Genomic DNA, 12,408 nt, shown 5'->3' with positions numbered 1-12,408 from the left:
TCTCAAGGTGGTAATTTAGGGGAAGGTAGAAGAAACCCCACTTTCCTCCAAAGCATTTGGGGGATAACCTATTCCTCAGGGAGGTCTTCAGCTTCATCCAAAGAGACTTTTACCCCAAAGGAGCATAAGGTTTTGTATCCCTTCTAAATGCTCCTTTCAGCATGAAGTAGTATAACCGTGGGAATTATTTTTACCTATGTAAATATCCAATTTTGTTTTGTATCTTGTTAAGTTCTTAGGCTTGGTGACATCCGGGAGTATTTAGGTACATGTTGTTTTTTTTAAAAAGAAATGTTTGATTATCAGTTTTGAAATTTACAGCCTTTTCATTGAAAGGGAAGAATTTGGATTTTGTTTTGTTTATGGAGTTATTCTTCACTGACAATCAGTCACAGAAGCAGGAAATGAAAAGTTTCACATCCTATTAACACTTCTGATTATAGTGAAGTTTTAGTGTAGATTTAAGGTCAAGAAAAAATGTGAGTAAGCCAAACAAGAATGCAGAACTGAAAGGATTTGTGTTTTCACACCTATTTTCCTTTTTCTTTGTTCTTTTGGTTTTCCTTCCTCAAACAACCCACAACAGGCTTTTTCTTTTGTTTTAATTGGTAGTAGCGTATTAGAGGAGCATTGGGATGCTCCCAATAACATCAAGGTGGATGCATAGTAGTAGGTGCTGTGCAAACATAAGACACATTCCCTGTCCTGAAGAGTTTAAGTCATAAATAATGAGCAAAACAAACATTATGTGGCGGAAAGGGACATAACATAATACCACCAACAGATTGCAAACTAAGCATGTCGTCTTTGCAGAGCAGAAAGGACACAATTGTTTTCACAATAATGTTTGGTTTTCCTCCATACCTTCTCTCAGAAGGGCTTGGGAAGATAAAAGATAATACAAATTGGTTGACCTGTACCTGCATAGTTTCTGTAGAAAAGATTTTTCTTGGTTAAAAATAAGTGGCAAAAAGCTTGGTTAGTGTGGGTGTGTCCACACATTCACTAATGTGCCTTAGTTTCTGCACGTTTAGTTTAGTACCTCTAATAAGGTAATAACCGAATGCTCAGTAACTAGAGTTACTGCACAGTAACACCAGCACACAGTTTTTTTAGTGATGCTTACTGTGCATTAGCCTAATAACACTGCACAGTAGGCTACGAGCATGGTTAATAACTGTTCTGCTACTGTACAATGTTATTAGGCTAATGCACAGTAAGTGTCTTGCATAGAAGCTTTCCCTATCAGCTCGGAGCTACTTAGTCTTGAGGTTATGTACTAAGGAGGCAGTCAGTGATGGGCCTGGGTACAGGCTAGAAAGGAAGCACTAGCAGATGGAGCTGTGGCCAGGAAACTGACCACTGCCATCTTTGTTAATATTGGCAAGGAAAATGCAGTGTAAGTGGCAGGGTTCTCTGAGTAATTATTGTGCTATACGATGATGACCTTGGCTTCATCTGAAGACAGAAACCACATTGCTTCCCTGGGTTTTCTTCTGCTAGTACTACCCTGTATGACCTAGATCGGGGTGGGCAATTATTTTGGGCGGAGGCTGCTTATTGAGTTTTGGCAAGCCTTAGAGGGCCACATGACAGGCATCCAGGGGCAGATAAATATTAATTTTCTATATTTTTAAGGGGCTTCGTGGGCCAGATAGAATGGCTTGGTGGGCCACATTTTGCCCACCCCTGACTTAGATGAGTGATTTTTCAGTCAGGGTGCTGGGGCACCCAGGGGTGTTGCAGGATCCTTTGGAAGTTGCCATGAGGTGTGAGAAGATAAACAGATAAGTTCAGCCTTGGGCTTTGTCCCTACATAACAGTTCCTGCCTATCCCTGTACTGCCTGGTCCCTCTGCAAGCAGGTAAGCACTGAAAATAAGTTGGTTTTATTAAATGAGTTGCTGCCCAATTCACAAAAGTTCTGGATGTGTGCCATAAGTCTAATGATTCAAAGGTGTAGGTTGTAGCTGTGTTGGTCTAAGAACATAGGCAGACAATTTAAGTCTAATGAGGGGTTCCTCAAGTCTACAAAGTTGAGACCCACTGACCTAGATGAATTTCAAGAGGTTAGGGGAAAGCTTTAAATGTGCAATTTTATATTAATTCTATCTACATTTGCACTGATCACTGAAGAAGAGAATCAAAGTTGGGATTTTAGGCTTAGCCACAGTGAGTGCATATTTCCAGGTATATACTGCTCCCTTTATAACATCACATTGATATACTATTACAGCAGTAATAATGTTGTTCCTTGCAGACAGTCCTATACGTTCCAGTGGTTGTATCAAGCAAAAATGGCTATCCTCCCACTGCCTTCCCTTAGTGGTTTAGTGTCCTGGGGTAGAGGTGAGCAGAGCAGGAAAGCAGTTCTGTTGTTATCGACCTAGTTCAGCATCCTGTTGATGTCCCCACCCTCCTTGATGTATGATGCTTTATAGAGTGAAGAATTCTTTTACAGGAGAAACTCAAGATGGCTGGTAAGATTTATCAGCAAGTCAACCTCCCCATGGCCATTTCCTGCATAGCTCTTTCTGCTCATTGATACTGATTAGTCAGCAGGTGATAAACTATACTCTCCACATAGACGTCCCCAACACAGGCATGGAAAAGGTGCTCTTTTTTCCAGCCAGGGACTTCTAACAGGTAAACATCCTTAGAGCTGTACTGTCAGATTTTTCTGCCTTGTAAGAGAGGTGCTTTTCCCTCCGGAGCATGGCATCCCTAACGCAGGACATCTTCCCATAGTACTAATTATCCTCGTCTCACTGAACATGATCAGAACAAATCCTGTGCACAGACACACTATATGCAGATTTCTTGATCCATAAGCAGTGAAGCATCATTAGAGCAGCTGCTGGTGGGTTAATTTGTTCTGCCCAGGCACTGTGCCATGTGATCACTCGACTTCTGGTTTGGGAGCTAGTGTGATTATTATGCCCTAGCAGCCTTGCACCCTATGTGGCTGTACCTTTCATGAGACAGGTCTGAACATCTTCAAGGCATTCCCAGGATGATGTATTAAAACCAATACTATGCAGTCCATACCTAAGCACATCAAGCCTCTTGCCCAACCAGGTCCTAATTTCCCACCCCCGCTTAATTCTTCAACTCAAATGTGCAATCTCCTAGTGGAGTGAGGGTTGACCTTTTTTGACCCAGGTCCTCACAGGAGGTGAGAGGCTTCATACCAGCTATGAACTGGCACCCCAGAGGAGTTTTCCATCCTCTGTGAAATCCTATGAAATATGAACTTTCCTTTCTACCCAGGAGAACTTTTACAATCTTTTCTCCAATGCCTGATGAAGGGTGTTTGTGCCCGAAAGCTTGCAATTAAAGATTTTTTTTGCAAAAATGTTGGTTTAATAAAAGATATCATCCCTACTATGAGTCCTGATTGCCTTTTCCTCTAGACCAATATGGCTATAACCTGGATACTGGTCAACCTTTTTGGCAGGTGTGCCCCATCTCCTTCCTAAATGCCACTCCAATCCCTTTCCCTTGCCTGCTCTGCTGCTCTGCTTTCTGCTCCCTGCCCTACCTGCTGCTGCGTTGGCTGCTCCCTCCTCAGTTTGCCCTGTGCCACACACAAAAGCTGACAGGACCACTTTTAGCACATGTCCTGCAGGTTGGCCATCCCTATCCTACTGTGCAATGTATCTTGGAGACATTTCTGAACAGGTCTAATAAAAGCATGCCAAGAAGATGGGTAGCTACTGTGGCTGTAATGTGATTAAGTATGTAAAAAGGGAGATTCTTTTCCCTGTTGCCATAAACAAAATACAATATGCTCTTTCATTATCTTGGCAGAACCTTCCTCTTCGGATGAACCAAGGTGATTAAGTCTCTTGCTGAGAAAAAAATCACCCAGAAATTTGGTGTGTTCTTTGGTGGTGCTTTCATACCCTTCAAATGTGCGGCAAATGTGAAGCAGGCTCTTTGCTACCAAAAGCTCTGGTCTTGGCCATGGTTCCACCCTTGCCCACCTCTGTCTCCCCACCTCTTCTCCCCCTCCCACCTGCAAGTGAGCTCTGCCACACCCCCTTTTCAAGCTGCTAGATCTGCTCCTGCCAGCAAGGGAAAAGGGAAGGGTTCAGTGATGTTCTGAAAGAAATGCAGTGACTCTGGACACAGGACAGACAATTAGACATGAAGAATGAGAAGGAGAAGCAGGACATGAAGGAGAGGAGGAAGGACAGAAAGATCTTACCTACCTGGGGCATGAGGGACCAACAGCAGCAGAGGGAGATGTCTGAGCAGCTGCTCACCCGCATTGACACCAGGGTACAGTCCCCAGTTTGCATCCCAGCTCCTGCATCTGTTACAACACATCCTTCAGCACTATCACTGGTGCCCACAGATTCCCTTCAGTCCACTATGTTCTGCAGCCAGAGCAGCCGCTGGGCAAGTTGGGTAGGCTATGAACCAGTCCATGAACTCTTGAAATGGACACATGTTCCCTGTTCATTGTGCTCCATAACAGGAGGAACAGTTCTTCAGTTCACCCACCATCAATGAGATTGTCCTGGCTGGGGCCACTTGTCCTTTTCACAATTTACACAGCACTTTTGACTTTCTGAGATGTCTGCAGTGACTTTCAACATACTATTGTTACATACTTATTTTTTTTATTTAGTTATTCAGTCAGTTTGGTTGATGACCTGTGAGTGCTTGGGAAAAAAGGAAGAGTCGTGAAGTCCAATCCAAAACTTTGAATAAAGTAAATATAAATTACCATATTATAAAATCATTATAGCAAAATGTCAATCTTTTAGCAGGGAATTACGACTGGGTAGCAGAAAGCCGTATTTTATTCCTGCAATGTGGTTATGGTCAGAGTGTTACTCCTGCATATTTCAAATTTCTAATATTCCAGTTTTATCAACAAAGGGAGGAAGTTACTTTATTACATGGTAAGAGTGCATGGCTGTGAAGAATGCCTAGAACAGTAAAAATATTAAAAGTATTTAGTACTTTCCAGGTTCAAAGATAATTAAGCTATTGATAAATCTTCACAACCAGTGCATTCATTCAGTATCTCATTTAACAGATGAGAAAACCGAAACTCTGCTTTAAGTCCAACATTTTCAAAAGAATGGCATGATGCTTACTACCAAACTCTCAAAGGTGCTGGAGTTCCCACATCTGCTGTTGACTTTAGAGGTACTGAGTGCAGGGTACCTCCACAGAATTAGATCCAAGCTGTCAAAACATGAACACTTTTTTTTTTTTTTTTTAAAAGCAGCAGATACAGGTGAAACTTTGGGCTGTGAGGACTTGGTCTTTTTTCCTGATGTCTAGCAGAAGTCACCAGTTCTTGCAATACATTGATAATTATGAATATTTTTTCATAAGCCATTCAGTTTTGTCATGATTGCACAATAGCAAAAAAGGAATCAAAGTTTTTCTAGGGTTAAGACAACTACAATGAAGTACAAAGCAAAACAGAGAAAAAGAAATGTCCAAGTTAATTTATTCATCTGTGCAGTTCGGAAGGAAAGCAGAACATTTTCAAATTATTCTACATCCCTAGCAGAGAGCATACATGTGGTTATGATGCATTTCTGCAAACTTGCTGAATGTTGTATCCCTGAAAAGAATAAAACATGAAAGAGCATGTTGTTGTCAGCACTGCCAAAATGAAGGGGAGACAACTCAGGACTTTATGAAAAATCCATATGAAATGGCTAGTTCTATCAGCCTGAAAGAGCGAAGATCAACATCAGAGAAAGGTTTTCAATAGAAGGCTATGAAAAAAGAGAGATATGACCATTGATTTATTATTAATTGTTTTCTTTTATATTTTCTCTTGGATCTTGTAATTTCAATTTTAATTTTTAATGACCAAAATAATTACAGTGCATGAAGGTTCACCACTACAAACTAAGAGAGAAACCCTCACATTTTGTACAAAGGGAAACTATCACAGACTTTTATTAGGGAAAAATTAAACTGGGCAATCACTAATGAAAAGCATGAGAGTGTCATAATTGCAAAGTAGGAGCAGAAATAGAATATCCATGGAAGAGAGTTGTTTCAGAGGCAATCATAAGTACATTCAGCCTGGTTACTAGTTATCAAAAACAACAATGCACTGGAAGTAAAAAGAAAAAAAGCCAATAAGTCAGAGTGTGCTATATCAAATCAGGGACAGAAGTCACAACAACAGAAACTTTTGAGGATCCCTAGAGTATTAAAATTACTCAGAAAAAAGTGATTGGAAAATAATCTTTAACAGAGTGCCCCACAAATATCAAAATTTTAAGACTGACTCCAGTGCTGACACTTCTACGATATCAAAATTGATGTATGATATAGTTTGGCCATTCTTGCAGCTGCTATCTGCCAGCATTATCTTGAAATTCCCAAGGGCTGTGTTGACATGCAAAAGGCAGTGTATTGAACAAACGAAGTGAAAGGCCAAGCTGTACATATTACCATATGGTTGTGTTCTGCCGGGCCAACACTGTAACTGGATTAATTTGGGAAAAATTGTAATGATGCCTAATATGAAGTTCTATTGTATGAGTACCACACAGAGACTATCTGCTTCACAGCTGCCAAAAGGCCAGGCAAAATTAGAAAGAATGGAGAGTAACGGAGTTACTGTGATGATTCATGGACAGTTAAGTAGTATGTAAGCCTATTGTTTCTGTCATGGGGGGAAGACATAAATCTATATTGACCATACTTATTCAAATGCAGTAAGTCTGTACTTGGGATATACTTGAAGATGTAGCTAGATAAGAGGTGTGCTCAAGTCCCCAGGTATCTAGAATCACGAAAATCCCAGAACTAAAATCCATGGATCCACAAGCTGTTCTGCATAGTTAGATACCCAGCTTTCGCATCAAACTGCTTGTAGGGTTGGGGCCTTGATAACTTAAGTGAGTCAACAGTGTTTCATGTGTTTTCCATTTTGTCTTTATAGCATTTTGGACAGTTTTCACTGAGAAAAGGGACAACTATTTAAGATGCAAAGAAGGTGTTTACTGTCTACATGGATGATGTATGGGAACGTTCAGACGAAAAAAGCAAGTACTCAGAGGAAATCTCTAAAACAATAAGAACTTCTGGTCTGAAACACAACAAAGCAAAATGTGAACTGTGCCAAATACATCAGCTTTCCAAGCCAGCCATAAGATTAGTCAAGATAGACAGCATCCAGATCTGGAAAAAGACAGCCATCTTAGAACTGCAGCCTCTTTATAATATATGGAATGGAAAACAAAGCAGCATAATAAACAGTCATGACATTCTGACAAAATCTATGTTTTTTGGACTACTGATGGGCTCTGAGTTTTGAAAGCTGAATTCATGTGTGGTTTGCAATCAAGAAGCAGCTTTGAAAGAAGTAGACACTAACATTGAGGGCAAACTTTGTCTGAATTGTATAGTTAATGACTGTATGCCTGCATAGTATAGATAATGTATTACTACATCAGTAAGATTTCATATTAAAGCCATTTGATTTCTTTTCCAAAACATTACAACTACATAGGCAAGGAGAAAACAAAAAAAAAAGTCTGTTGTGTGTTTCAGTTTATGAAAGCGTTTTAATTTTGCTTCAGACTTTTCACCTAGTTACAGGTCACACTCTTTGTGCCTGTAAATCTGATTCTCCAACCCCAGCTCAGAGCTGCTAGGGCTTATACATGTAAGTCAATTGATGTAACTGCAACTCAACCTGACTAAAGGTGGGAGAATCAGAATGTAAAATAACAGTATGTGGTCCATCATTAGGTGAGAAGATTTGCAGTGTTAACAGAGAGGGCAAGATCCAGTGGAATAAGCCAGCTGTAAACAGAACATCTATATCTGCAAGGTCCTATGTCACTGAGGTTTAGGAAGGATAGCTTAGAAGAAATCAAATCAGCCTTAGTTTGTTCCATTTTCCTTAGAAGGTGTAAAAAATACTTTGTAGGTCCATTCTTTCATTCATTGTAGGAAATCAGACTGTTAAGACAGGGCACAAAAACACCTCCCAAAATTACTGGAATCCATTTTTGGGCTGGATTGTGATTTTTGCTTTAAATCATTATGTTTTCAGTGCATGATTTCTGTGCAAATAAGATCAGAATTAGCTGCCTAAAAGGCATGTGGTGCTAGTATATCAAGTTGCAATTTTCCTGACAGACCCATATCATCCATAGTAGCAATGTCAGTGTAATGACCCACGCCTTTCCTTTAAAATTAATTTACTAGTGTAATTGCATAACGTGTGAGGGGTTGTTTCTCTGTGTATCTAAAATCACAGTCTTGTATTATGGAAGGCAAATAATATTCTTTGCATAACGTCTTCCCATCAAATTATTAAAATACTTGTGTGCATCGTATTGTCAGAAGAGAAAAGCATGGTAGCTTACATGGCAAAGCGGTGAATCAGACAAATCCAAACACTTCCTTGTGCAATTTTCATGGTTGCCTAGGGCTTTATTTTACTTGCTCCTGATAGATACCTTTGTATTGTTTTTTGTAAAGCCATTAACTCAAGCAGAGAAAATTAACTTAAACCACTAATATTAATTACAGGTATATGACTTGGTTACTTTACTAGCACAAGGGGGAAGATAAAACCCTGTAGAAGGACACATCTGCCTACTGTGTGGTTAACTGACATTTGCAGGCTAATCATGCATGACAATGGAAGTGCCACTTATACTCTTTGGGCAGTTCTACTGAGTGATATAAGCATATGTGGAGGAATCCTTACTCCATCAATCAGTCCACCTCCGCAAAGAGAGAAGGATCTCAGGTCCATCTGCCGGGTTGTTCGTTTCACTCCATGGACCTCTTCAAACCCATGTGTCTTGTAATTAGTTTAATAGACTTAGGTTCAGACTTAAGTTGGGAGTCGGATACAGGTGGGAGATAAACCTTTTTGAAAACTCTGGTTATTCTTATGGCAGACAAGTTTCTTTGGGTGAATCTGATATCTTTTATTAGACCAACTTAAATAGTTGGAAAATTTTTTTTAGCAAGCTTTCAGGTTTAGCCTGACAAAGGGTTTTTAAACCCAAAAGCTTGCTAAGATTTTTTTCCCCAACTATTTAAGTTGGTCTAATAAAAGATATCAGAGTTGCACAAAGAACCTTGTCTGCCTATGTCCTTAGACCAACATGGCTACAACCTGCACCCCTGGTTATTCTTATAAAATACTTGAAAGCCTGTTTTTGTTGTCCCCTATTGTCTTAAGTCATTTACAGGAGGTTTGTTTGTATGATTTCAGTGCATCCCGTAGGGCTTACCTAGGGTGTACCTCAAAACTGCAGGATCACTTGGGAGTTTCATTAACACGTTCCAGGGAACCTCACTAATTTGCTCTTCACACTTCTTCCAGGTTACTAAGGAAGATGCAAGATAAAGTCTCAACCCTGCATGTGAATCGGTCTAGGACAACCCATTTATGTAGAAGTTTGTAGTATGAGGCTACTGGGTTTTTGGTTGTAGCTGTGTTGGACTAAGGACATAGGCAGGCAAGGTTCTTTGAGTAGATGTGATATCTTTTATTAGACCAACTGAGTAGTTTGGGAAAAAAGTTCTTGGCAAGCTTTCGAGTATAGTCACCCTTCTTCACGTATAGGGAGCCTCTGCTGGTGTGAGACTCCAAGGAATGAGAGAAGCTAAAAGTGTGGCAGGATGTCAGCGAAAATGTAAATGGGTAGAAATTAGAAAGACAAAAGGTAAAGCAGGTAACGGAGAAAGCGGGGGGGGAAGGCCAAAGGGAGACATTACAGCAACAGAATACAAAGTAGAAAAGAGGCTGTCTGTGAAAAAGGAAATAATTGGAGATCTGTGCCTGGAAGCTTGCCAAGAACCTTTTTTCCAACTAAGTTGGTCTAATAAAAGATATCACATCTACTCAAAGAACTTGCCTGCTTAGTATGATGCTATAAGTTTACCTAGAGAGCTAGCTGGTGGCAGCTCCATCCTTGGAGGTTTTCAGAACCCAGCTAGACAAAGCCTTGGCTGGAATGATCTAGTTGGGGATGATTCTGCTTTGAGGAGGGGGTTGGACTAGATGACCTCCTTAGATCCCTTCCCACCCTACTTTCTATGATTCTAAGTGTAGCCTCACTCCTAGGGCCAGGTCTTACCCATACTTAATTCATGTGTATCTGGTAAACCTGCTATCCTCTGCAGAGATGCACCTAAGCACACCATGCTGCTTTGGGAGTCCTGCCTTTGAAGCCAGAAGCAGTGTAGCTGTACCCACACCACACTTTGGGTGGGCTAATTAACACTGCTGAATGGACAGGACCAATTAAGCCCTGCCTTATGAAAATTAGCCCACCCAAAGTGCAGTGTGGATGCAGCTATAATGCTTCAGTTTAGGAGGCCGTGAAGCAGTGCTGGAGGGCACCACTGCCAAGTAGATACAGCTTTGGGCCCACACTTAGCCTTACATACAAGTACCCTGTTTCTAATACATTAGGTCAGGGGCGTCAAAACATACAGCCCACAGGCCAGATCTGACCCATGGAGCTCCATCATCTGCTCCCAGCACTGTCCCACTGACTCGTGTTGTGCTGGCTGGCCCTGTGCTGCATATGGTGCTTGCTGGGGCCGGTCTCAGACTATGGTGCTTGCAGTTCACACTCAGGCCAACATCCCAGAACAGCCCAGGCAGGTGCCACATGAATGGGATTGGGCATGCAGGTGACAGGGCCATGGGCCTGCTCTGGCCTGGGGACTGGTCCTGCACCACTCATCTGAGTTTGGTACCCCTACATTAGGAAACTTCTCTGCACCCCTACAATTTGTAAAGAAAAATTACACTGACTTTAAAGATGGGTAACAACTTTCCTATGTTCACAAATTAAGTTGGTGGTAAACACAAGGCTACAAGATCAGAGTCCTTGGTATAACCCACAATATACTGTCTGAATATACTGTGCTATGACCCAAGCATATATAGTACTCTTTCTCTGTGAAATTTTCCCCAGAACTGTATGGTAATTCTAGAAACTTTAAAATAGTCTGCAAATTCACTCTCTTGTGCTATTTGTTAAGGTACTTACACCTAGAGATAAGCCATCATAAATAACTCAAACAGTCCTTTTCATATGGCATATCAAGGATGGGAGGAGTTTAGAAGCCTTATTTTCTTTCTGCTCATATTCATTTTTTTCCAAATTAATATTCTTTTTACTGAAATTTACCTTTTCTTGCTTCTCAGCTTTAATAGAACTGAAGATACTGGATAATACAGGCAGCAGTATTGCTGCTCTTTTTTAGGATTTATATGAGAATACCTGCAGAATGTATACTTTTTTTTCAGAAAGTTGAGGCATACCTCTGGCATTTTTTCCTTTCTGTGCATGACTGTTGTTTCGGGTGGGATTTTGAAGGAAGATTCTTAGACTATCCAAATCCTATGTAGACACTGGTTGCTGGATCTACCCAATAAATAGCTAGGGGACCTTCCTCTGCCAAGTAGAGATAACTGCATTTCATGATAGGGAATCACTGAATTGTTGAAAATTAGTCTGAAAGGTATGCTGAGCAGCCAGGTAGTTTATCTCCTTGTTCAATGGCAGGATCAATTCTACCTAAACCATTCCTGACAGATGTTTGTCTAAGCTGGTGTTAAAAACATGATGGAGATTTCACAGCTTCCCCAAGTAACCTATTCTGTGCTTACCTATTCCTACAGTTGGAAAGTTTTCCTAATGTCTAACCTAAATCTCCCTTGCTGCAATGTAAGCCCATTAGTTCTTGACCTATCCTCAGTGGACATGGAGAACATCTACATTGTAGCATCCTTTTTCACATATTTGAAAGCTGTCATTTCTTTTTAGTCTTTTTTCTCTAGATTAAACAAGCCCAAGTATTTAGTTCTATAAGCCTTCTTCATGGGTCATTAATCATCATTGTTGCTCCTTGTTAATACTCTCTTCAGCTAGTCCATCTTTCTTGAAGAGTAGTGTGTAAAACCAGATACAGCATGCCAGTTGAGGCTGTCCCACTGCTGAGTACAGTGGAAGAATTATTTCCTGTCATGCATAACATTCCTATTTGTATGCCTCAGTATGAGGTTTACTTTTTTCACCACAGCATGCCATTGTTGACATTTTCAGTTTGTGATCCGATATGATCCCCAGATCTCCTGCAGCACTGCTGCCTTCTCATTTGCCTAAATACCTTCTCCTCTAAGTGCTGTACTTTGCACTCATCCTAATTAATCCATACCTTTTCCATCATCAACCCCCAACATTTCTAATGGGCCACCACACACACGCCATTCAGAATATGAGACTTCTCCAAAATGTTTCCTTTACTTGTTTCCTCAGGAAGAAGTGGCTCCACTTTCCAAACAACCCTACATGGGTAAAGTACCTCCCTCTTTGGAGAGCGGAGGGGCTTCACCCCTCCCAAACACCCTCTTACACCTTTTACAGTGGTTCTC

At 40.8% G+C, this 12,408-nt stretch overlaps 1 long non-coding RNA gene across 1 annotated transcript; it reads left to right on the top strand.

Annotated features, from left to right (window-relative positions):
• The first annotated feature begins 5,242 nt into the window (after positions 1 to 5,242).
• Positions 5,243 to 8,534, top strand: LOC109306213. The gene is made up of 2 exons (XR_002099889.1): positions 5,243 to 6,632; positions 6,931 to 8,534. It is a non-coding gene; the product is annotated as an uncharacterized LOC109306213 (long non-coding RNA).
• Positions 8,535 to 12,408: the final 3,874 nt, after the last annotated feature.

Source organism: Crocodylus porosus, unplaced genomic scaffold (genome assembly GCF_001723895.1).
Source record: "Crocodylus porosus isolate Cpor-Errol unplaced genomic scaffold, CroPor_comp1, whole genome shotgun sequence".
Lineage (NCBI taxonomy): Eukaryota > Metazoa > Chordata > Crocodylia > Crocodylidae > Crocodylus > Crocodylus porosus.
Note: the sequence above shows the minus strand (reverse complement) of the source record. Positions and strands in the feature narration are given on the sequence as shown.